Genomic DNA, 23,933 nt, shown 5'->3' on the forward strand with positions numbered 1-23,933 from the left:
CTGTCTCAGCAACTCCTTTTAGAAACTTCACAGATTCAGCAGTTAAAGCTCCAAGCTTTGTTCCAATTTTGCTCAGTGTCATCACTCGTAAGAATATGTGTCTTGATAAGAACACTGGGCATCTCTAGATCAAGCTGCTTGTACAGATTATGAAGTGGGATCCTATTCTATTCTGCAGTTTTTGTATAGCGAATGGCTACAAGTAGGCCTCCCAGGGCTTTCACTACTACCGTAGAACAGCCTAGGTATTGCACTATTCCTTAAATAGCCAAGTCTTCAAGGCTTTGTGAAAAGGCAGTTCTTCCTTCAGATGGTATAGTTCCAGGGAGAGAGAATTCCACAGAGCTTGGCTGGCAAGAGAATTGTGGAGGGTCCACCCCAGCGCGATATCCGAATCCTGGGAGCCTTAGGTAAATGGGGAGAGACTGATCTCAGAGGCCTACTGGGTACACAAAGAGAGGCCAGTGAATGTAACAATTGGGGACCTCCCCTATTTATCGCCCTGTGTATGATACATAAAGACTTAAACTGGACGCTGCGCTCCACCAGAAGCTAGTGGAGATCCTTAAGGGCCTTAGTGGCTGACTGACATCCGGGTGTGTTTGTGAGCAGTCGGGCCACCACATTCTGCACAGTTTGCAATCTTTTAACAGCATAACATGGCGAGCCAAGGTATAAAGCATTACTGCAGTCTATACGCACCAGTAGCAACGCCTGGACAATGAATCTCCTGGCTAAAAAAAGGAAAAAGTTCACAAACTTTCTTCAATAATCTCAGGATGCCCTAGCAGCTAGCAGATATTTTTTTAGCCTGGTTTCATTGTAAATTTGGCGTTTAGCCATTTCCCCAGGCTCTTTATTGGACCTATGGGGGTCAACAGCTTACTTAGATAGTCTTGAATAGGCCTTGGGAGACGACCCCAATGAATTATTGTCCAACTACATACATTTTGTAATTTCCTCGTTGAGTTTTATTTAGTTTACAGCAGGCCATCCAACCGGCTACTGCCTGAAGGCACGAAGTCAGGAATAAATGATTAGAAGTCTAGTGCGGTGAGATAGATATGACCAGCCGGGTGTCAGCGGGATAAGACATCAATGACAATCCAACGAGATTAACAAGAGGGAGCATATACAAATTAAAGAGAGTGGGACTCAGGAAGGAACCCTGAGGCACTCCAGAACTGGGGGGAAGACTGGTTCGATCCTTCAGAAAGGAGGAGAACCATTCAAGTGTTCTGCCCTCAACACTTGTGCTGGAAACTTTCTGAATGAGAATTGAGTGAACAATGGTTTTGAAGGCAGCACTTAGAGCAAGAAGGATAATGGCTACGGATCCGCCCTGATCCAAAAGTTTCCTTAATTCTTCAACCACCCCAATCAGAGCACACTCAGTGCTGTGCATGGTTGGAAACCCATTTCAGCAGGATGAAGCACTGTCTGTGATTCCAGGAAGGCTGAGAAACTTTATTTTTTAAATTCTTTTTATTAACATCTGCTCAGCAATTAATACAATCAGGAGATAGTTACATCGCATAACAGTATTTCTTATTACATGATCATGGACACATTTAACTTTACAACAGCATCCCAGTCTCCGTCTACACTTTCCCCCTACCACTTCCCTTATAGGCCTCTGTATATCTGCCAGGCACACCATATCTATACCTATTTTTTCGGGCACCCTCTACTGTTGTATATTGTTTGTTTCGCTTGTCTGCACCAATCCAAGTTGGTTTTCCACTCCCTTATTGTCAGTATTTCTGTTGCTCCCCATTTCTTTGCTACGTTTCGCTTGGCTACACCCAGTGCTAGTGTCACCCATTGTCTCGTGTGTCTAAGCCAATCTTCATGCGCGGCAATGATGAGTAGCACCTATTTCGGTGTCAGGTGCACCTCTACTCTGGTAACTGCTGTTAGGACCTCAACCACTTTGCTCCAGAACTCTTGCAATCTTGAGCAATCCCAAATTAAATGGTAGAAGGTTCCCCTTCATTCCACACCCTCTCTCATACTATATAATACTGTTCTGGGGTAGTATACTCGGTGGAGGACCTTCACCTGAATCAATCTAAATCATGCCCTGATCACCTCCTCTCTAGGGCCTTGTAATGCTTCCATCCATTCTTCATCTTCAAGCGGACCTATGTCCCCCTCCTAGGTTGCCCTCAATTGATAAAGAACTTCAACGGCGTTGTTAATTATTTTTTTGTATATCAGGGAAATGGCCTTTGCCAGCAGAGGCTCGGTCAGCATTCTGTCCTCTAACGGGGCAGTTTCTTCCAATGTCTCCCCTTCTTTGATATGATTGCATATAGCATGTCCTAGCAGCAGGTATTGCAATCACTCCCCTTTCCCCATTTCCAATTCTGATTGCAGGGTTTCAAATGTAATGTAGGCTTGATCCCTACATATGTCTCCCAGAGTTTCAATGCCCAGAAGCTCCCATTTCGCAAAGCCCTTCAATTTATTCAATTTTCCCAACCAGGCTCCCACCCAGAGTGGGGTCATCCCTGTCAGTTTACTTTCCCATTCTAGGTATTTCGTGGCTGCCCGCCAAGCCAATGCCACTGTCTGGGTGTGGTGCAGTGTATTGCTCGCCAGTCGTTCAGTGTATAGCAGCGAACTGGGCCCTCCCTTACCCATGGCTAGTCTGTTCACTCTGTAGGCCGGTTCCGATTGTTCCCCAAACATCCACCCGTTTACTTTTGCTAGTTGGGCCACCCAGTAGTAACTTTGGATGTCTGGTATTGCTAGTCCTCCTTCATAGACCTCTCTTTGCAATTTATGCAGTGCTATCCGGGGTGCACCTCCACCCCACAGGAAAGATCATAGTTCAGCCTCCACTCTTTGAAAGTATAGTGGGGTACCTCATATGGCGTATTTTGCAGTACGTATAGCAGACGAGGGAGGGCCATCTCAGAAACAAAATTGCGGCAATAGAATTCCTGGGTGCCATTTGTTACATATATTCCTAAGTTCTTGAACCCCATAGTCTCAACCGGGACCATACATCTTGACATTAGTTCTGGGGCAGTGATTTATTCCAATTAATTTGGTATCCCTAAAATTCTCCATATATTCTAAATATCTGTAGTATCCTGTCGATCGATTGGCGTGGTCTCATCATGTACAGCAGGATATCGCGAGCATACAATGAAATGCGCTCCTCCCATTCCTCCCCAATCGGTATTTCCCATTTCAAGGAGTCCCAATATATCCACGACGCCAGGGGCTCCAGGGCCAGGGCGAACAACAGTGGGGACAATGGGCATCCCTGCTTTGTGCCCTTTTGGAGAGGGAATACCCTTGACATTGTTGCATTAACTCGTTCTCTGGCTAGGGGCTTTTGATACAGTCTAACCACCCAATGTATGCCGGTCCAATCCCAGTTTTTTCACCACTGCAAAAAGAGTTCCATTCCACACTATTGAATGCCAATCTGGCATCCAGGGATAGGAGCGCTATTTGTTCATCTGGGGCTGCCTCTGTAAGATGTAGTACCCCAAATACTCTATGCAAGTTAAGTCTGGTTCCTCAATGGGGCATGAACCCCGATTGATATGGGTGCACCAGGGAAGTGATCACCTTGCCCAGTTGAATGGATAGAAATTTCGCCAAGACCTTTACTTCGAAGTTGAGCAGATAAATAGGTCTGTACGAACCACACTCCGTAGGTAGGTTACCCTCTTTTGGTATTAGAACTATTACTGCCGTCCTCTGATCTGTGGGGAATCTTGCCTCTGTTTTTGCCTCTTTTAGCATAGCTAGCAGATGGTCTGCTGTACTTTCTAGCAACCGTTTATACATCTCTACTGGAGGCAATCTTCAGGTTCACAAAAATAACTAGGTTTTGGACCCATCAAGGCAATGACTGAAATTTATAAAGCACGTACGTGTGCTGTCACCCTGTATGGTGCCGGAGTTTGGGGTCCCTGTAACGTCGAATGCCTGCAAAGAGTAGAGGGTACATTTCTGAAACGTTTGCTGAGTCTGTCAAAAAGCACTGCCGTTACAATTTGTCACAGCGAACTTGGTGTGATTCCTCTGTTCTTTCGCATACATTTAGCCCCTTTGTTTTTGTGGAATAATATCTGGGTGAAGGAAGAAGCAGCTTTGTACCGTGCTGTTATTACAGAATGTTTAAAACTGGAATGGGCGAGTAAATTCACTTGGATCTCTTACGCTAAGGCTCAATTGGAGATCCTGGGTTTGTCGGATTGTTTTGACAATCCTGGAAGTATTGCCAAAATATCAAGAGCAAAGCTGAAAGGGGCTTTTTTAGCTCACTCCTATTTGATGAGATGTACACAGGAAATAACAAAAAAAAGGGTTGTTGACCACTCACTCTTAGTCTGTTCTCAAGGAGAAGTGTGGCTCACTGGTTAGAGGAGGCAGACCCTGAAGCAGAGGTCAGACCCGGGACCAGGGTTCAATTCCCGACGCGGCAGGGTCTTGACCCCAAATATCCACGGACTCGATAATTCTCGCTTCGGTGCCTACTCGAATCACGGGTTCACACTCTGCAGCTCTGGGCATTAGCCTGCTTAATCTCCACTACGGCCCCCCGCGGCGGGATGCCTGGCTTTCACCTTGGGGAAGCCAGGACGGGTTCCCAAGGCAAGCGCCGAGATGCCTACGGGTAATCGAGCGCTATATAAGAACGCATAATAATAATAATAATAATAATAATAATACGGAGCTTTATCTATCCTTTTACCTTAGCCATGCTAAATTGTATTATCTTATTAGGTTCAGGTTTGGTATTTCTCATATTCTGGTTTCATATCCTCGCAACATTTATTCTGATGCTAAACTGGATTTATGCCCCTGTGATTCAGAATCTGTCCAGAGCACTTTGCACTTTATGTTTTTTTGTAAATTGTACATTAATGAAAGACGTGCTTTTTTAATACCACTTTTAAAATTCCTAAACATAAGAAAATGTCGAGCCGCTTTGCATTATCTCCAGCTTTTAAATTATTAATTTATTTGCCTAATGATTTATAAATATATTTCTTTCGCAGTTCGGCTACAAAACATTGTTGCAAAATGACTTTTATGTATTTATTTTTTCCCATAGTGATTAATGTTGAAATATACGCATGGAATGTCCTGCCAATATGTGCCACGCTCACAGTTGCTCCTCTATTCGATGGAACTCCTATTTGATAATTGTATTTTATTAATTTGTGTGTGTTTTATTACAAAATGTGTTATTTCTGAGATGTACTCTTTTATGGCTGGCTCACAGCCGAATAAACATTTTCTGACTGACTGACATCTCTACTGGGAGTCCATTTAGACTTGCTGATTTACCAGACTGCAGTGAGAGGGAGGCTGCTTTTATTTCCTCAACTGTTACCTCTTCCGCCAGCATTTCACGGTCTTTCTCAGACAGCCATGGGAGCGTGATATCTTGCAGGAAGTCACTACGGTCCTGCTCTGTTTTCACAGAGGAGGAGGCATATTTTTGCTCATAGTACATTGTAAATTCCTCCGCTACATCTTTCCCCGACATAACTGTGTCCCTTTTGGTCTATTATACCAGGTACTAATCTCTTGTCTAGCCAGGCCAGCAGTTTTTTTGTCTTGTCTCCTGCGACATATAGTCTGTGTTGTGTGGCTAACGCCTGAGTTTTGGCACTATCCTCAAGCAGGTCTCTTAGTTCTTTTTGGCCGAGCCGCAAGCGGTGCTGCCCGTCCACTGAGTCATGCCCTCCCTGTGCCACCTGGGATTCCAGCTTCGTTATGTCTTCTTCTAGGGTTTGATGCATCTTCTACAAACTCCTCTACCAACGGCTCTCGTAAGGACCCTTCCTCGAAGGCTCCTACATTAACTACTAATACCATGGTTTTGGATAAATGGGCTCCACTTGATGCTACCACTTTCTGCGACATCTTAAGGGGCATTAAATCTGGATCTCCGTTAGTCTTTCAAGCTTTGAATCAGCCCTCACTTAATCTCATTAGAGAGTTACTGAACATTTCTTTAGCTGAAGCCACAGTCCCGGGAGCATGGAAACATGCCATGATTGTGCCTTTATTAAAGAAAGCTAATCTGAACCCTGAGGAGCCATCCAATTTCCGTCCGATTTCTCTTCTCCCTTTATTTTCAAAAATCTTGGAGAAGCATATCAACACCCAGCTGACTAGCTTCGTGGAGTCTCATGATGTCCTTCACTCCTCACAATCGGGTTTCAGGGCAGGGTTCTCCACGGAATCCACTCTGCTGGGTGTTACGGAAAACATCCGCTTATTAGTAGATAGAGGTGAAACTGTGGCACTTATTCTTCTTGATTTAAGTGCCGCATTTGACACTGTTTCCCACTCCATCCTTCTCAACACCCTCCTATATTATGGCGTTACTGGACTGGCACTTGAGTGGCTAGCTAGCTTTTTACGGCAGAGAACTTTTCAGGTTTTCTCGGCCACTTCTAGCTCCAAAATTCATGCCTCTCGGTATGGAGTCCCTCAGGGCTCCATACTCAGTCCTTTACTTTTCAATATTTATGTAAGTCCATTGGCTAGAATTGCAGAGCAAGCTTGGCTCACGGTGTATTCTTACGCCGATGACACCCAGATTATTTTTTCACTTTTGTCCAAAACCAAGCATGATATTTCGGGACTCTGTGTTGGACTGACTAGCATTGCCGATTGGATGTATGCTAACAAACTTAAGTTAAACGGGGGTAAAACGGAATTACTTCTTTTTGGCAATAAAAAATCCCTCTGCGGCCCTCAACATTGGCCCACTAAGATGGGATCACCTCCTATTCCCGTGCAATTGGCCCGTAATCTGGGCGTCATTGTTGACGATTAACTGATGATGAAGCAACAAGCTGTTAAAGTAGCTTCCACTTGTTTTGTGATTCTTAAGTGGCTACGAAAAATCCATAGGATGCTTCCTCTGCCTACCCAGAAAACTGTAGTTCATGCCCTTATATCATCTAGGCTGGACTATGGTAATGTATTATTTCTGGGGGCAAGTAAGGAAGTATTACATAGGCGGCAGGTTGTACAAAATTCTGCTGCCCGTTTACTTTGCAAACTCCCATACAGAACCCCGATCTCAGCCTTGCTATGTGAGCTTCACTGCCTTTGGATTGATAATCGTGCAAAGTTTAAAGCTTTGTGCGATATGCACAAGATTAAGTCGGGCAATGCACCTCAGTACTTAAAGGCTTTGGTCCATCAGTACTGCCCATCTCGCACGCTCCGGTCATCCAATCAGCATCTTTTAGTAGTTCCCAGGTTTAGACGAGTGAGAATGGGCGGACATTCCTTTTCTTGTCTGGCTCCTTCGATCTGGAACTCGCTTCCATATCATTTGCGCACTGAGCAATATTTTCTCAAATTCCGGAAGGAAGTCAAAACATGGTTGCTCAATCAATAACTTTTCACTTCTTTCTTTGCTTTTTGTCCCTCAGATTTTTAGCGATCCCAAGCGCCTGGAAACCTACGGGTAGCTGTTGCGCTGTACAAATTCAATAAATAAATAAATAGGGTTTGACACTTAATAACGTTCTCTTTCCATTCGGCCCCTACCCGTGCCTGGATTCTACCTTGGAGAACTGTCTTGAAAGCCTCCCATAGTGTCACTTTGAAGTCTACTGATCCCAAGGTTTCAGCAAAGAATAGTTAACCACCTTTCCTGGTGTCCTCCCTGAATTCTTCATCTTTGAATAACCATGGGTCTATCCGTGGGGGTAGTGTATAATCTCTCTTGGGGCAATGAGTCTCACTTCCACCAGAGAGTGGCCTGACACCCCGCGCGCCTTGTGCGTTGCACCCACAAATTCTCCCAATCCTGTGAGCTGTATTATCATATAGTCTAGTCTTGAGAGGCTCCCACTCATGGCTGATAGGTGTGTGTATTGTTTCTCTGTGGGGTGTTGTGTCGCCATATGTCACCCATCGCCTGTAGGGAGCCTCCCAGTTGACCCACTCTTCTGCATGTTCCTGCCTGCCAGGTGACATCCATTTCTTAGTCTGTGATATTATTCATATCTCCTCCTAAAATTAGGTGCCCCTCTGGGAGTTCAAGTAGCCAAGTGCCCAACTTTTCTAGTATGGTGGCCTGTAACCCCAGAAGAACGTAGACTGAACATAGTTTTGATATTTTCTCATTAATTGCTACATATCTACCCAGTGGGCCCTCCCACACCCTCCCTTGAATGAAAGTAAGGGATTTCCTGATGGGCACCACACTCCCCTGGATCCTGTGGTGTACACTGCATGCGCCACTACGATCTAACCAAATCTATTATGAGCCTTACATTGGTTGCCTTTAGGTGCATTTCCTGCAACAGGACAATGTCAGGCAAGTGTCACTTGATGTATTATAGGGCTACAGAGGGTTTTAACTTGCCATTCAGTCCATTTACATTCCATGACCACACTCTCAAAGGGTTCATTGAAGTCATACAGTTTGCCATTGTTGGTAAAGTCCCTATGCCAAACTCTTGCGAGGTGGGGCATGCTCATGCCCCGTCCCATTGCTCTGCAATCCTGTGTAGTGCCTACTATCTCCCTGAGCTTTAAACTTCTTCAATGCAATACCTGAGTAAACTAACAAATGATCCCCAACCCCCCACTGTTGCCCTCAAACATACATTAAATAACTATAATCCGGGGAAGTCTCGGACTACCACAGGGGAGAAACGGCAGAGAGAACCCACGCTCTCATGACAAACCCTTCGTAGCACCCTCATTTGTTTATACCCCCCCTGCAAACAATACACATTCAGTTGATTCCTCTTGTAACGTGCCCACTACTATAACACAACCTGTGCCCAGGTGACTTTCTGTTTGCTTTAAACCACTGGCAGTCTCTGGAGTCAGGCCTGTGTTACCATACTTGATTGACGCTTCTCACTTACTTTCTTTCCCCATTGTTATAGGAGCCGACTCTTCACTGTGTGATTTCCTTGTATCTGCCGTCCTTGGTCATATGTCTTGCCTTTGCCCTTTACTCGGGTTGTTGGCCGCCAACCCTCCAGCCATTCCCAGGCCTCCTCTGGAGTTATGAAGTACCATGTCTTGCCTTCTGCAATTAGTTGTAGCTTTGCTGGAAACACCATCATGTACTTAGGTTAATGATCTCTTAGTTCCTGCTTCACCGTTTCAAAACTCCCTCTTTGCCGCTGTACCTGTAATGTGAAGTCTGGGAAAAAACAAATGTGTGCATTATCAAGTCTAACATCTCCCATGGATCTGGAAAGCAGTATTGCATCACGGTCTCTGTAGTTGAAGACTTTGGCTATAATTGTCCTTGGAGAGGCCACCGTTCCAGGCGGCGGTATCCGCGCACGTTGCGCCCTTTCAATCGAGAAAAAGTTGGAGAGTCCCTTGGGCTTTAGAACTTTCATAATGAGGTCTTCCAGGAAGAGGTCCACCAACCTCCCCTTCTGCCCCCTCCGGGACCCCCACTACCCTAGTATTGTTCCTCCTCGCTCTACCTTCTTGGTCTTCCAACCATGCCGCCATTTCAGGGGCCGTCTGGGTAAGTGTACCTGGGCCTCAAGGAGTTTTGTGATCGACTGAAGCTGGGTTATATTTGTCTCTGCTGTGGAGACCTTTTCGGAAACGTTTGTGCAGATCCACTCTAATTGGGTTACTTTTGATCTGCACCTCATCAATTTTAGGCTATAGCATGCCCTTTAGGTCTTGGATCGCCGCCATGACTGCACCCAGTGTTGGCTCCACTGTTTACGCTATTTCAGACACCGCAAGGTTTTTGGGTACTGCGTAGTTGTTCATTTTTTTGTTTTGGGGGACCCACACATCTGGGCTTTCCCATAATGCACTTGGTTGATCTTTCAGGTGTCTCCCACCCTTATTCGCTACCTCACTCCTTGCTCCGTTGTGTCCCCCCAGTTCAATGATCCTGTAGACCTTGCCTCGAACCTTGTGCAACTTCGCTCTTGGACGCGTACTTCTCTTTCAGGGTATGCGTGGCACTATATTCCCTTCATTAGGCCTTCTCTACTCCTTGTATACTTTTAGGCCTGGGGATTCTGGGGGAGCACCGCCATGCAGCGTCTCTCACCTCCCCGCGACCCACGCGGTGCTCTCCCCCCTTGCCGGTGGACTCCTGCTGTCTCGATCTCAATGTGTGGTCATTTGTTGGATCCCACTTGTTATTCAGTCCCACTATGTCACCGCTATCTCCCTGGGACCGCCGTCTCCATATTGGGTAGGGCCTAGTCTACTGGTCGGCCCCTGTCGCAGCCCGGCTCCGCTACACCAACAAACACGGGGGGCCCGCTATGTGCCTCCTCTTGGTTTCCTGCACTCAAGTCGCACACCGCTTCTTTCAGCACCTGCTGTATGTGTCCCAGCACGCTCACCTCTGTCTGGCTCCTCTTTGTCTTGCGGGGCTCAGGTTCAGCTTCTTGTCTCCTCCTGCCTCAGGGGCCACGGCCTCTGCCACAGATGTGGCACGTGTGGGTTTCTGCAGTGCACTGCACAGATCTTCGTGCCATGGGGGGGGGGCCTCCCAGAGCTATGCCTCCGGCTGGCCTCCTTTTCGCTTTGCTACCTCCGCGTCTTTCGCTGCTGTGTGTTTCCTGCTGTTGCGCTAGGCCTGGACTCTCCATTCACAGTCCTGATGTACGCTGGATTCTTGCCTTCTCACACTCCTCGTGTTCCCTTGAGTCAGTCTTACAAGGGAAAGAGGAGCTAGTCTTCTCAGGGAAAAGAGAGTAGATGTCCAATATGTTTCCCTGAAAAACGTGTGCCAGATCATTACTATGTTGGACAGAAGCATTCACCTTGGGGCAGGCTGTAGGTGGCAATGTGATGTCTTTAAGGATCCTAAATGTTACTTTGGGGGAGTTTGAAGAGTCAGCAATGTTGGTGTCTTTTTAATTTCTGAATAGTATAACCTAATAGATTTTCTATAGTTCACTTTATTTGAATCATCAAAAGACTTGTATAGACAACATCAGGCATTTGTGATGACTCGCATGATTTGCAGAGCTCTGGGGCATCACGACATTTTTCATTAAGTCAAAAATAAAAATCTTTCAGGACGCTTCTTAAAATAGTTCCTGCTGATTTTAATGCATCCTGTGATCCTATTTTGGCAGCAACAGCATGAGGAGTCAAATCAGCTGAGAACGCCATAGGTGGCTCATGCTTTTTGTTAAACTGACAATAACAATCTGTCATTGTACATTCTCACCAGAAAAATCTTAATTTTATTATTATGGAACAATAGAGTTTCATCAATGTTGACCATTATTCCTCGGATCTCACAGAGTGTGAACCCACAGCCATCACTCACGAGTGGCTTTAAAACTTAATTTGCTTTTTCAAAGAGTGCAAACTTAACTGAAGGCTGGCAGTTACGTTGCTGCAGGGAGTTCATTGTACATTCTTTTTTTTCAAATGTATGAACGTATGCAGTTCGGATGGGCATACAAATCTGCTGCAGTTACATTCACTTCGCTGTTTATATCAGCTACTTGGCAGAAAATGTAATCTTAGAAGAAACTAGCTGCAGATAAAAACGTGTTCACCCTTTGAGACTCACATTCTCTGTACTTTGTTTTTTTGCCAATCCCTTTGGCCTTTGTTCTGACTAAACCACAGATAACACATTAAAGACCCTCTGCTTTCGGATCAGTTGTTGGAGGTGGACGAGGAGTAGCCTTTGGTCATCTAAGTGGATGGGCTTTGGGTTTGGTTGCAGTATCTTTCTCAGAATCTTGTTGTGATTCACTGGTTTATGCTATTTTTTGACAAAATAAAATTCCAGGCAGTTTTCTATTGTATCTGACTTGTAGCACTTGTTGTTACAACAATAACATATTTGATCCTCTTCACCCATTAGTTACAATCTTTTGTGAACTTTGTCTTGCCGTATTTCTGCAGCATCTTAAACTCTCTTCTGTCCAGCCGCTGTTGATGTTAGTTTTTCTTTCAGATTACTTTGGCATATAACACATTTTTCTTTGCTGGAGGAGTCCTCAGATTTTCTAGTTGGCAATAGTCTGTCAGGAGGTGAAGATACTCTGCTACCACCTACTTCACTCATGTTTATGAATTTGAATCAATGAAAGCCTGTAAAAAAACACTAATAAAATAAATTACCAATATGATGGCTAAAACACATCATTATAGAGCTGCGGTTTTGCAAAATGGCTGAAGGGTTGCTTGGAGGAGTTATTTTCTGTCTTTAGAAGTCTACTTGACCCCCACAACCTATGTTTTGACAGCAAAATGGATTATATAGCACTCAGGGTTCCTGGAATATTACATCCTCACTACAACACATCCGCCATTTTTAAAAATGTCATCTAGAAAAATTGGGTCATGATTAGCAATGTCTACCTAAGCTAAATTACTTCTCTCATGATACAAAAACACAAGTCAAAAATAAAAATCTCTGGAAACAATGTTTTACGGAGGTATATCAAGGGGCCAGGACTGTTTAGAATAGCCACAAAAGTAGTACCTCCCAAGGTGGGATCAAACCGAAAAGTCCTGCAGGACCAAAGAAGTAGGTTTTTGTGAACATGTGCATTAACGCCCATGAGGCCTGGCAAATCTCAAGGACATGCATGCCCACTCAGTGGTGGAAGCCTTAGCTCTGGTCTAATGGGCCCAGTCCTTTTGAAGGGTGCTTTTTGGGTAATGGATCAATCTTAATGTAAAGGACTATTCACATTGACACTGCCTTTTCTTTTCCCCAGAGAATTTCACAGAACGTCGATTGCTCACCCGATACTCTTTGGTGTGAATTGATGTAAAACCTAAAAGCTCTGCTGGGGTACAGCCGATGGAGGGTTTCTACCATTTTTGATGAATGAGGTAGGGCAAAAAATGTTGGAAGTGTGATGAATTGCCCAAAGTGAAAATTTTTGGCAGGAAGGCTGCCCTCGTCCTCAGCATCAGAAAAGAGTAGTGTAAGGCGGATGCACTGAGAGAGCCCAGAACTATTTTATGTGACAAGTGATTGCAAAGAAGAAGACAGTCTTTAGTGTAAGTAGACGTAAGAAGCAGCTGTACACCAGCTCGAAGGGAGCACACATGAGAAATGAGAAGAAACCACTTCACAACAAATGATTTAAACAAGGATGGCATTCCAGTAAACACAGAAAGGCCAAAACGACTTATAAATAACCTTTAATAGTGCCCACTGCAAGGTCTTGATGGGCCAAAGACAAAATATACAACAGCTTGGCTTGCAAAGAGTCTGCTCTATGGCCTCCACATCAGGTCACATATTTGTTCCAGTGGCTGATATAAATAGACTTGCCATGATGACATCCACAACTTCGATTTGCAAATCAAATGGCGTGAGCTGCTGCCACTGAATCTCCACACATGCAGGTAGAAATTAAGAAGGTTTGGGTACAGCACCCTGCTCTGCTGCTCCGATAGAAGATCCTCCAGAAGTGGTAGGCTGATTGGAGGACAGACATACATGCTCAAAAGTTCAAGGCACCACACTCTCCTGGCCCAATTTACGACCACGAAGATTACTTGGGCTCAGTCTCTCCTGATTTACTTTTATGGACCGAAGAAGGAGAGGAAGTAAGGCCTACAAGAGCCCTCTGTTCCACTCATGTTGGAATGCTTCTCCTCAGGAGGCTCATTGTGGAAACTCCAACAAACAAACGTCTGGATACTGTGAGTGCTCGACTGTGGAAAAAGGATCTCACCACTGTCGGAAGACACCATGTACCACCTTAGAGTGCACACTCCATTTGTGCTCTGCCAGCGGTGCTAGTCTGCTCAGACATTCAAGTGTCCCACCAGATGGCTCACAATCAGGGAGATGCCCGGACGTTCCCACCTCCAACGGCATAGAGCATCCTGGCACAGGTCCCAGGACTTCAACATGCCAGACTTCATTCAGGAGGGCTCGGGCCATACCATGGGGGTTGTGGCCTTTAACCACTGCTATCCCAGGGCCAAGGCCTAAGCCTTACAAGCAATCTCAAACCTCATAAGAAGTTCTAAAATATCTTGTTCCACCACATACGTGTACAAATTCTTTCACAACCTTGGCTCGCCCACCACAAAACTTTGGAGTGTAATCGCTTTCCTCCAGGAGCAACCATCTCTGCTGCGATCCTAAGCTTTTCCATCTTGAGAACTATCTTGTCCTTCACCAATTCCCTCTCCTTTTCCTTCTCTTGCATTTCTCACTTGCTAATCTTTGTTTCTCCCTTTCAAATTCCCTGGCCTTCTCCTCTTTTCCAGCCTTTGCTTTTTGAGAGCCAATTGCAAAATCAGGGTCACTGATACACTTAACCCTGGAGTTGGTGTCAATGGAACCCTGGGAATTGGCAACTGTGATCTTAGGAAATAACTGTAAAGCAAATGTTTCAAAATACACATGGTGTTTTTAGGGGAAAATTGAACTATGGGGCACAGAGAGATTGCATTTATGCTCCCTCCCTGAGTTTGTATCAAAGTACCTTCCCAGAGTTTACTTACTTTTCTTCTCTTCCCTTCAATTTTTCTAATTGTGTCTTTACAAAACCAACAAGAATCTCCCTGTCCCTGCTTCGGAGAGCCCTCCCCCTCCATCCACACTTGGATCTTTTAACTGATCTTGGGACAAGGTGTTAAGATGTACTCCCTTTAATCTTGTATCAGACATTCTTGCTGTGTAGGTCTGAAGGCAGTAAGGTTAGGCTTATTGTACTGCTATAGTGGCTTGAAGTTGGCCTTTGCAGGATTCCACATCGCTTGGCGTCAACTGTTAGACACTGATCAGAAGATCTCAGGGCAGGCAGGGTTACTGGGTCATTACTGTGGGGGTTAAAGCCTTTCGCTCTGCTGTCCTATGGCCAGCCCCACTATGGCTCTGCAAACTGGACCAGGGACAACCCTTTTTGCACTTGATTCTCAGTAGTAGTGTAGGTGAGCATTCACAGGCTTCTGAGGAAGTTACACTGGGAGGGTGCTGAAGGCTCAAGAATCAATACCAATCCACAGTAAAGAAATAAATTCAGTGTCCAGCCCAGTGCTTCCCTTAGTAGAAAAGGCAAGTACTTCATTTGACAGAAAAAAAATAGAATTCCTATACACATTCAATCATGCACTCAAACCCGATTCACTGGTACAAGTCTCTGCGATCTCAGGGGCATCTGCTGACTAGGCCCTCGCCTGTCTCCAGTGGGTCACCCTACTCCAAGCTTTATGTGAGCTGCGTGTGCTCATCAAGGTCGATTTGAGCAATCAGTCTCCCTGACCTAAGCGCCTTTACCCTCTTGGCAAGTTCATAATAGCAGGCGGGAGCCTCCAAGCAACACGTGGCAGCCAAGAAGCATTGAGAGGCCTTGGCTCTCCTGTAGCAACAGGACCTGTCTTATCAGGAGGGATCCTCCAGGCAACAAACAGCAGTCCTCTCATGGTCAGCACATCAGCGGGCTGTGCAGCACATCATTCAAAATCAGTCAGCAGGTAGATTTGACAAAGGTCACACTGTCCAACCCAGCAGTACTGCAATTCCTCTATCGCTCCTGCTTAGTGAGTCTCTGTTACGCAAGATAACGCATTCCAGAATCTGGGTTCATCCTGAGCAATGGCACTTTTAAGATTAATGGGCCGGTAGATGTGCATTCATGTCTCACAGGTAAAACAAGGCCTCTTGCTGTAATTCATTACCATGGTTTGCTGCCATATTTGTGCTCCACGCAAGAAATCTGCAACAGGGACGGTGGTCCTCTATCCCTATGAGGGTGCACTTGGTGACCCGTGCCAGTTTAGGAAGGTCCAGAATATATCATTGTGGCCTGACTGACATTTTTTTTTTTTTTTTTTACAAAAAACAATATCACTGGAATGTAGTTCGGATGTGCAGGGCAGGGGACTCAAATGTATATCGTGAAAAGGAAATTCTGGTCCCAACATCACTCTGTCATGCTTGATGCAGTAACACATGGTGGTGTTGTCCGTGGGAACCTGTAAAAGTGTCCACTTGATTGATGTGAGGAAGGCCTTCAGCGCTAGTCGAATGTCCGGCAACTCCAACAGACTAATATGGTGTCTAGTTTCCATCGAAGACTCAATTCCTCTGATTGATCTCCCCAGCCCAGCAGCAACACATCCGCCACCACCATCAGCTACGGTTGGGAGGAGGGAGAGGTGCCTTTAACTGGTCAGGCTGCAGTTGAGCAGCCACTACTGCAAATCTTGTGCAGACTCCTCCAAAACCTGGATGAAAGACAACAGGTTTTGGTGGTGTTGGGCCCACTGAGACTTCATATTCCACTGAAGAGCCCACTTGTGCAACCTGGTGAAGATGAGCAGCAAGATACACGAGGTTAACAGGTCAAAAATCCTCAGAACTGCTCTTACCAAAATCCAGGACCTAGGCTGAAAGATTGGGATCATAGCCCGAACGTCCTAGACTCATTGCAAACAAGGAAATACCCTGAACTGAAGAAGCGCCTGTAAAAATAAGTTTCTGCAAAGGAGTCGGTGTGACTTTAGCTCATTGATCTAGAACCCGAAAGATGTCAGAGGTTCGCTGTCATCTGGTAGTGGTCTATATCGGGGAAACTGGTATGCACAACCTCTAAATATAGGCAGTGACCATTGCCATCACTTTCATGAACACAGAGGGGCGGTGGTGGGGCCAAAGGGGAGCAGAGCAAACTGAAAATGCTCTTAGCCAACCTTGAAGCGCATGTAAATTCGGTGGGAATGGAAGACAGGCACATGAAAGTACATGTCATGCATGTTCAGAGATATCATCTATTGGTCTGGATGCAGAACAAACAGAAGCTGGGCCAATTAATGCATTTGAATTTGTTCTTGCAAAAGAAGCCATTAAGAGCATGAAGACTAGAACAGGACAAAGACCTCTGAACTTCTTTGGTTCAAAACAATAGAGGGACTAACAACCAATCCCTATTTCCGAGTCAGGAACTCTCTCTATTGCCCCACAATAGCGCCCATACCTCTTGCAGTAAGATCGACAGGTGTTCCTCTGAAAGCTGCTCTGATGTGGGAGCAAGCAGAGGCAGGTTGGAAAGGAATGGAAAGAAATACCCCTGCTGGATGAGCTGGATGGCCAATCTGTCAGATGTGATGGATTTTCAATCTGAAAATGTTGCATCATGTCTCCCACAAGGCAGCTCTGAGCCGCAAAGGGTAAACTACAGCAGTTTGGATGCTGAAGCCACAGGTGAGGAGGACTAGGAAGACTTGGAGCCCTGGTGATCTGCACGTTGCCTACCTGAATACTGTCGCAAGTCACAAAAGGAATAGGGTTACTGTAGTGAGAGAGCATCCTCTGCTGAGCACCACGTCCCTGAACAGAACCGATGCAGCGCCTCTGCTAATCAGTACATCTTCGAGCAGAACCGATGTATCACCGCTGTTGCAGTGGATTGGACCCATTGCAAAAGGTTTGCATCGCCGCTGCATCAAGCATTTGGAACCCCAGTCAACCCGGAACCCAATTTCTTTTAATGGCCAGTAAAACAAGGGTCAGACTTGTCAAAAAAGTCAAGGCCTAATTAATGCCTCACTTATGAACCCTAAAGAGAGCAGTCGCTTTGGATGACTAAAGGGATCAGGAAGAAGACTGATCTGAAGAGCCTAAAGAAATCTGTGCAGCACAGTGAGGGTTGAGGGCCTTGGCACTGATTGTAAACCCTGTGGCATACAGTTAAAATGCCTAAACTGATGGGGGAACTGCTTTGCAAGGGCCGAGAGGGCCAAGGAACACTCCATGTCTTGACTATCTTTACAGAGTTCTAAGGCAGAGTCAGCTTTTTCACCAAATAGGCAGACTCCATCTTACCGCAAATAAAGGCATATCAATAAGTGAGGCCTTCACATCACTTTAAATGCCCAAAGATTGCATACAAGCATGGTAAAGTGGTGCTGATCACTTGCCCCAAAAATCGGTAATATCTAGGTGAGCACAAATCACATTTTGCATCAAGATCATCTTGAAGGGCTTGAGCCAAGAAGGCCATAAACTCTTCTTAGATCACCTCAAGATCTTGCGAGCCATGTCCCGGACGGCGTGTGTATACCAGCCTAATAGAAAAACTGTTCTGACTGTTTCAAGCCTAGACGAAGACCATTAGTTTCCTAAACCCCTCAAATCTGCTCTACTCCTAGTCTGGGGGGCAGTTAATGAAATGAATAAAGGTTCACCTTACTGGTGAAAGTTTGGGAAAGCAAATTCTCAGGAGTGGCATGTTGCGTAAGAATACCAGGGTCACAATGAGCCGTCTGTGAAGTCTAGCCACCTACCGGTTTACTGGCGGACAAGAGCAACACTTAGACCAAGTGCCCATCGGAGTTTCAGTCAAGGCTTTCTTAAATTGGAGTAAGAGCTTAGGGGAAGCAGCACCAGGTTGCAGAACTTCAGTGAGGATGTTTGTCTTTACTTCAACATAAGGCAGTTGTAGATCCAGGACCTCAACTGCAGGACCAAGTACCACAGCAAAGAAAACAGACACTTTTGTTGGTTGCCCAAGGAGTGGTGGGGGGAGAAACCCCATATCAGGGGGAAGCATTCAGCCCGCTGGCCTATTGTAAATACCTGTAAAAGCTGTCATCATAATATGGGGATAAGTCACTATTATCATCTTCGGTTGGTGGTGAAATCTGGTAAGAAATAGAACCAAAAAGCTGATAGAGCCTCTGAGAGAGGCTCTGTGGTATTAAGAGTGGATTGCCTGAAGCAGGCTGTACAGTAAGCGGTTATGGAGTCGGGACGCTACCTCAGTTGAGGTCGAAACAGATAGGCTCCTAATAAAACATCAGAGTCAGCACCAGATCCCCCTTCGGCATCAGCGGGACGGAAACAAATAAAAGAGTAACCAGGACAAGTCTTGTAGCTGGATTTTAAGTCGGTAACAGAGTAAATGCGAAACCTGAGACGAGTTATAGGTGCAAAGACAGCGTCGAAGACTGATATGTTGAGTATAACCCGATCTGCTGGAGTGTTCTGAAAATGGCACTTTTGGAAAGTTGTGGAAAAAAATGGTACGTCTCATGACGCATTCCTCCTCCGCACTGCTGAAAGAAGGGATTGTCCCTGTCAGTAAGTCAGACTCTATCACATCTTGAAATATATCTTGGAATTTTCATCTCATGAACCAATATTTAAATCCATATTCATCCAAATCTTAAACCATGTTTATAAAGCCACTGCAGAGACGGCATAGTTCCACTTGAATGTTTTATTCGACATTTTCAAATGCCACCTGGCGTCATCCTGACTTTTACAAGCGGCACGTGTTCACAAATCATCCATATAGAGCAGGTACTTAACAATTCACCCAATGCATTTCGAACCTTAACAGGCTCTTCGTCAGGGGTTACTACAATAAAACGAGAAAGGTAACTGAACCAACTATAAAGTAAACCGTAATTGTGAAAAATCGTTCCATGCTCACTTCATACCCCACCCTAATTTCTATCATGAATATAACTCAAAAGCCCCCATGTTTTTGGTGTCTGCTGGCTGTCTCTGAAACAATGGGAGCTTAGGTGTGACCTGATGGGCATCCTGGAAGGATGGGAGCGAGGAGCTGGGCCCAGCCTCATTTACACCTCAATAGGCTGTGTCCTGTCCCCACACAAAGGTCTGCATACCCCCTTTATTGAGTCTTGAGTCAGGGAAAGGAGGGCAGGATCTCTGTGCACTTCAAAGGCCTATCTTTGAAGTCTCCCCCACTTCAAGAGCCAAACTAGGTATAAGTGATAGACCTCTAACACTACCACTTCAGTACACTTCTGGACCTGAAAAGTATGCCACTCTGCTGAACTTCTGTTTTGCTGAACTCCTGTCTTGCTGCCTGCTGCCATTGTGCCTGGGACTGGAAATTCATCGCTTCAACCCAGAGTGACTCAAAGGGCCAGCTGGCTAGCTTCCTGATCGGAAGTCTCAGGGACATAAAATATTTCCAACCTACCTGCTTCTATACCTGGACTCTGCAATCTGTGAGTCTCCCTGCCAAGTGGTGACATCCCAGTCCTGGATGCTTGGAAGTGGGCTTAAATTGTTTCTAGAGTGGAAACGAGCACCACGTCCCTGAACAGAACCGATGCAGCGCCTCTGCTAATCAGTACATCTTCGAGCAGAACCGATGTATCACCGCTGTTGCAGTGGATTGGACCCATTGCAAAAGGTTTGCATCGCCGCTGCATCAAGCATTTGGAACCCCAGTCAACCCGGAACCCAATTTTTTTTAATGGCCAGTAAAATAAGGGTCAGACTTGTCAAAACAGTCAAGGCTTAATTAATGCCTCACTTATGAACCCTAAAGAGAGCAGTCGCTTTGGATGACTAAAGGGATCAGGAAGAAGACTGATCTGAAGAGCCTAAAGAAATCTGTGCAGCACGGTGGTCATGAACAATGATGTTGTCCAGGTTAGTAAAGGTATGCCAAGGTTATCTTTCATTGTATCCTTGTAAGTTGTTCAGTGCCGGTCTTAGAATGTGCAACACTCCAGTCTTCAGAGCTCAATGGAGATGCCGCTGCATGAGGACCTAAAGACCAATCAATTACTGCAGAATACTGCCACAGTGAATAGGTGCTTAGCACACAAAGAACATCCATGACCCCAGAGGTAGACTATACAATGGCCAGGTTGTTTAAAGCTCCAGTCAAGAAGACACAGCTGGAAAAGAACAGATGGAGCAAATGTTATGTTACGATAACAGATTGTGCCCATGACTAAAGAAGAAGGTTACGATACCATGCTCGACACACCAATTGCAGTACATTAAGATCACATGGCCTTTAAGGATTCAGATTTTCTGAATGACACTCTGTTGTCCGTCTGGAAACTTCCACATCTCAAAGGAGGTCTATAATTTCCTGATTAAGCTTCCAATCGTGGTTCATAAAAAGACACCTGCTCAACCGTTGCATTCTGAAATACCTCTTGATGATCTACTGCAGGACCAATTCCTCCATTTATAGCCCAGGATCCATGGAGTATCAACACACCACACAGTGTCTTTAAGCAAAAGTGTCAGTCATGTTGTCCAACAGTACTTTAACTTGCTTACCTCCGGCACAGAAAAAAAGGCTCCAGCTCTATAGGGATCACCTTCAATTCTAAAAAGCATATATGCATTATTTAGGCTTCCTGAGAACACAGGGCTTTTACACCCATGTCCCCATTGGGGGATCCCCAACCTAGGAGTGAGGCATCTGTAACCACCATCACCTGAGGCTATGGAGGACAAAATCAGGTTTCCCTGAAACAGATTCACAGAGGACACCCACCATTCAGACAGAATCTGAATCAATGATGGTGGGATAGTATCGGTCTGTCAGGTGGTTTCATTGTAAACATAGTATCCATTGGAAGCATCTCATCACTAGGTGCACTTACAGCACCAGAAAGATGCACAAGGCCATTAGACCCAGAAGGCAGAAATCTGAACTTCCTGGCTGGAACACAGAGACCCCATTCAGTGTATTTGGAGCAATCTTTCCCAAGCGAAGACATGCAGAAGCAGAGCATCCTGAATCAGAACCAGTCCATTTGATGGCATGATGGATGACAGCGCCACACGGCTCCCAAGGTGTTTCGTTCCATAACAATCTTTATTTTGTTTAGGTATGAATACATAAGCCCCCCACATAAGAAAACAAGTTACTTACCTGTAACTTCAGTTATCCAGTATTGGTATCTTTCATAGATTCACATGCCTGAATCATTCCCCGTCATGCCAAAAGGACCAAAGATTTTGTCCCAACCAATCAGCTTACAGCACCCTCTAGAACCCTCTCTGCAGAGCCAGTTCTCCTCAGATTTTCGTTAGCACAAGTGGGAAATGAGTATCCCAAAATTGGGTGCATGTGAATCTATGAAAGATACCAATACTGGATAACTGAAGTTACAGGTAAGTAACTTATTTTCTTATCCAGTATTGGGGTATCCTTCATAGAATCACATGACTGAATCAGAGTAGCAAGCAGTATAACCATATACTGTCGTTTGCGGATGGTGGGAGACACTGGTTCATATACTCCCAAATAGCATCTCAGTGTTTGAAAAAACATCTTTCTCTCTTTTTTTTAAAAAAGAGTTGTCTTGAAGAAAGCAAAGCTATATCCAAGTATTATAGATATATATACACATATAAATATATAGATATATACACACACACACATATATACATATATATATATATATATATATATATGTATATATATATATATATATTTAAAATCTTGCAGACATACAAGTCTGTACATTTGCATGAATATTAGAGAATGGAATAATACATAAAAGGGGCAAAAGCACTCGAATATGATCTTAATGAAAGAGATGGAGTAGAACAGCCTGTCCGACCGCTGCATCTTCTTGATGCGAAGATTGAAGACAGTAATGCTTAGTGAACGTGTGGACATTTTTTCATGTCGCAGCACAACATATATTTTCCGGAGATACTCCAGCAAACAAAGCTGTCAACGTTGGTATTGTTCTTGTCCAATGAGCTTGGACTTCCCTCTGCAAAGGTTTGTTAGACTTGCCACGGTAGAAATTAATAGTAGATGCCAGCCATCTGGCTATTGTTGCCTTTGCTACAGCATTTCTGAGAGTTGCTTGATCATAAGCCTCGAACAGCTGGTTAGATCGTCTGGTATCCCTAGTTTTCTGTAGGTAGAATTTTAAATAGCGTTTAACATCCAGTGAGTGTAATGCTCTTTCAGCTGGAGTGGATGGATCTGGAAAGAATGTTTTTAATCTTACCAGTTTGTTCAAGTGAAATTGTGTTGGTACCCTCGGAATGAACCTGGGATTTGTTCAAAGGGTTACGTAGACCCAGGCAAAATGTAAAAAGGGTTCCTTTATAGTGAAAGCTTGGATCTCACTAACCCTTTTTTCTGAGGTAAGAGCCGGTAAATGGGTAACCTTTAAAGTGAGGAATATGAGATCAGTTTTATGTATCGGCTCAAATGGACGGTTCATTAACTGCACTAGCACTGTGTTGAGATCCCACTCTGGAGGGGGTGCTCGCACTGGAGGGAAGGCTCGGAAAAGTCCTTTCATAAATTGTTTGACAAGTGAAGAAGAGCAGAGAAAAGGAAATTTTGAGCATTTCCTGAATCTGGAAAGAGCAGCAAGATGTATTTTGACCGATGAAAAAGTAAGCCCAGACTTGGCTAGAGAAAGCAGATAATGGAGAACTTTTTCTGCAGGAGCTTGAATTGAGTGAATAGTATTCACCTCACACCAACAGCAAAATCGCTTCCATTTGAAGCGATAAGGTTTGATTGTGCTTTGGGCACGAGATTTGGCCAATATTTCACGACAGACCTGTGAAATGTTGAGGTCTTTGAACTGTAAGAAATGAGTAGCCATGCGTGCAAGTGTAACACTGTGGGGCCGGATGAACCACTTGGCCTCCGTTCTTTGACAACATCGTAGGCGTCGGCAGTAGGCGAATGGGCTTGACTTGAGACAATAGTAGAAGTTTCTGGAACCAATATTGTCTTGGCCAACGGGGTGCAATCAGAATAAGATGACAACCTTCGAGCTTCATCTTGCGGAGCACCTCGGAATCAATGGTATTGGGGAAAAAGGATACACGCAAATCCCTGACCATCACATCACTCTTGATACCCGTTGAGGGAACCTGCTGGCGTAATATCGGCATTCCTCGTTCTCTCTCGTTGCGAATAGACCCAAGCTTGAAAACTGGGTTAGCCTGTTCCTTTTCCAGCCTCCACTCGTGACAGTCCGACTGAGACGTGCCCGCCAGGGTATTGTGGAGACCCCTGACGTGTTTGGCTCTCAGGGCATCTTGTGGAATGTGACCCCTTCCCACAATTCCTGATCCTCTTGCGAGAGTGTAGCTGATTTCGTTCCTGCTTGTTTGTTGATATAATACATGCTGATGGTATTGTCGGTCCGGACTAGCACAGAGGAACCTCAATCCTCGGGAGGAATGCTTGGAAAGACCGAGCTCCAGTCTG

The 23,933-nt window shown here is 45.1% G+C and overlaps 1 protein-coding gene across 2 annotated transcripts in view; it reads right to left on the bottom strand.

The window, feature by feature from the left end:
* The window catches only part of MAK (male germ cell associated kinase), a 653,239-nt gene that overhangs the window by 368,932 nt on the left and 260,374 nt on the right, over positions 1–23,933 (bottom strand). The gene's annotated exons all lie outside the window — the stretch shown is intronic.

The sequence above is a fragment of the Lissotriton helveticus genome, chromosome 4_1 (assembly GCF_964261635.1).
Source record: "Lissotriton helveticus chromosome 4_1, aLisHel1.1, whole genome shotgun sequence".
NCBI classification, from domain to species: domain Eukaryota; kingdom Metazoa; phylum Chordata; class Amphibia; order Caudata; family Salamandridae; genus Lissotriton; species Lissotriton helveticus.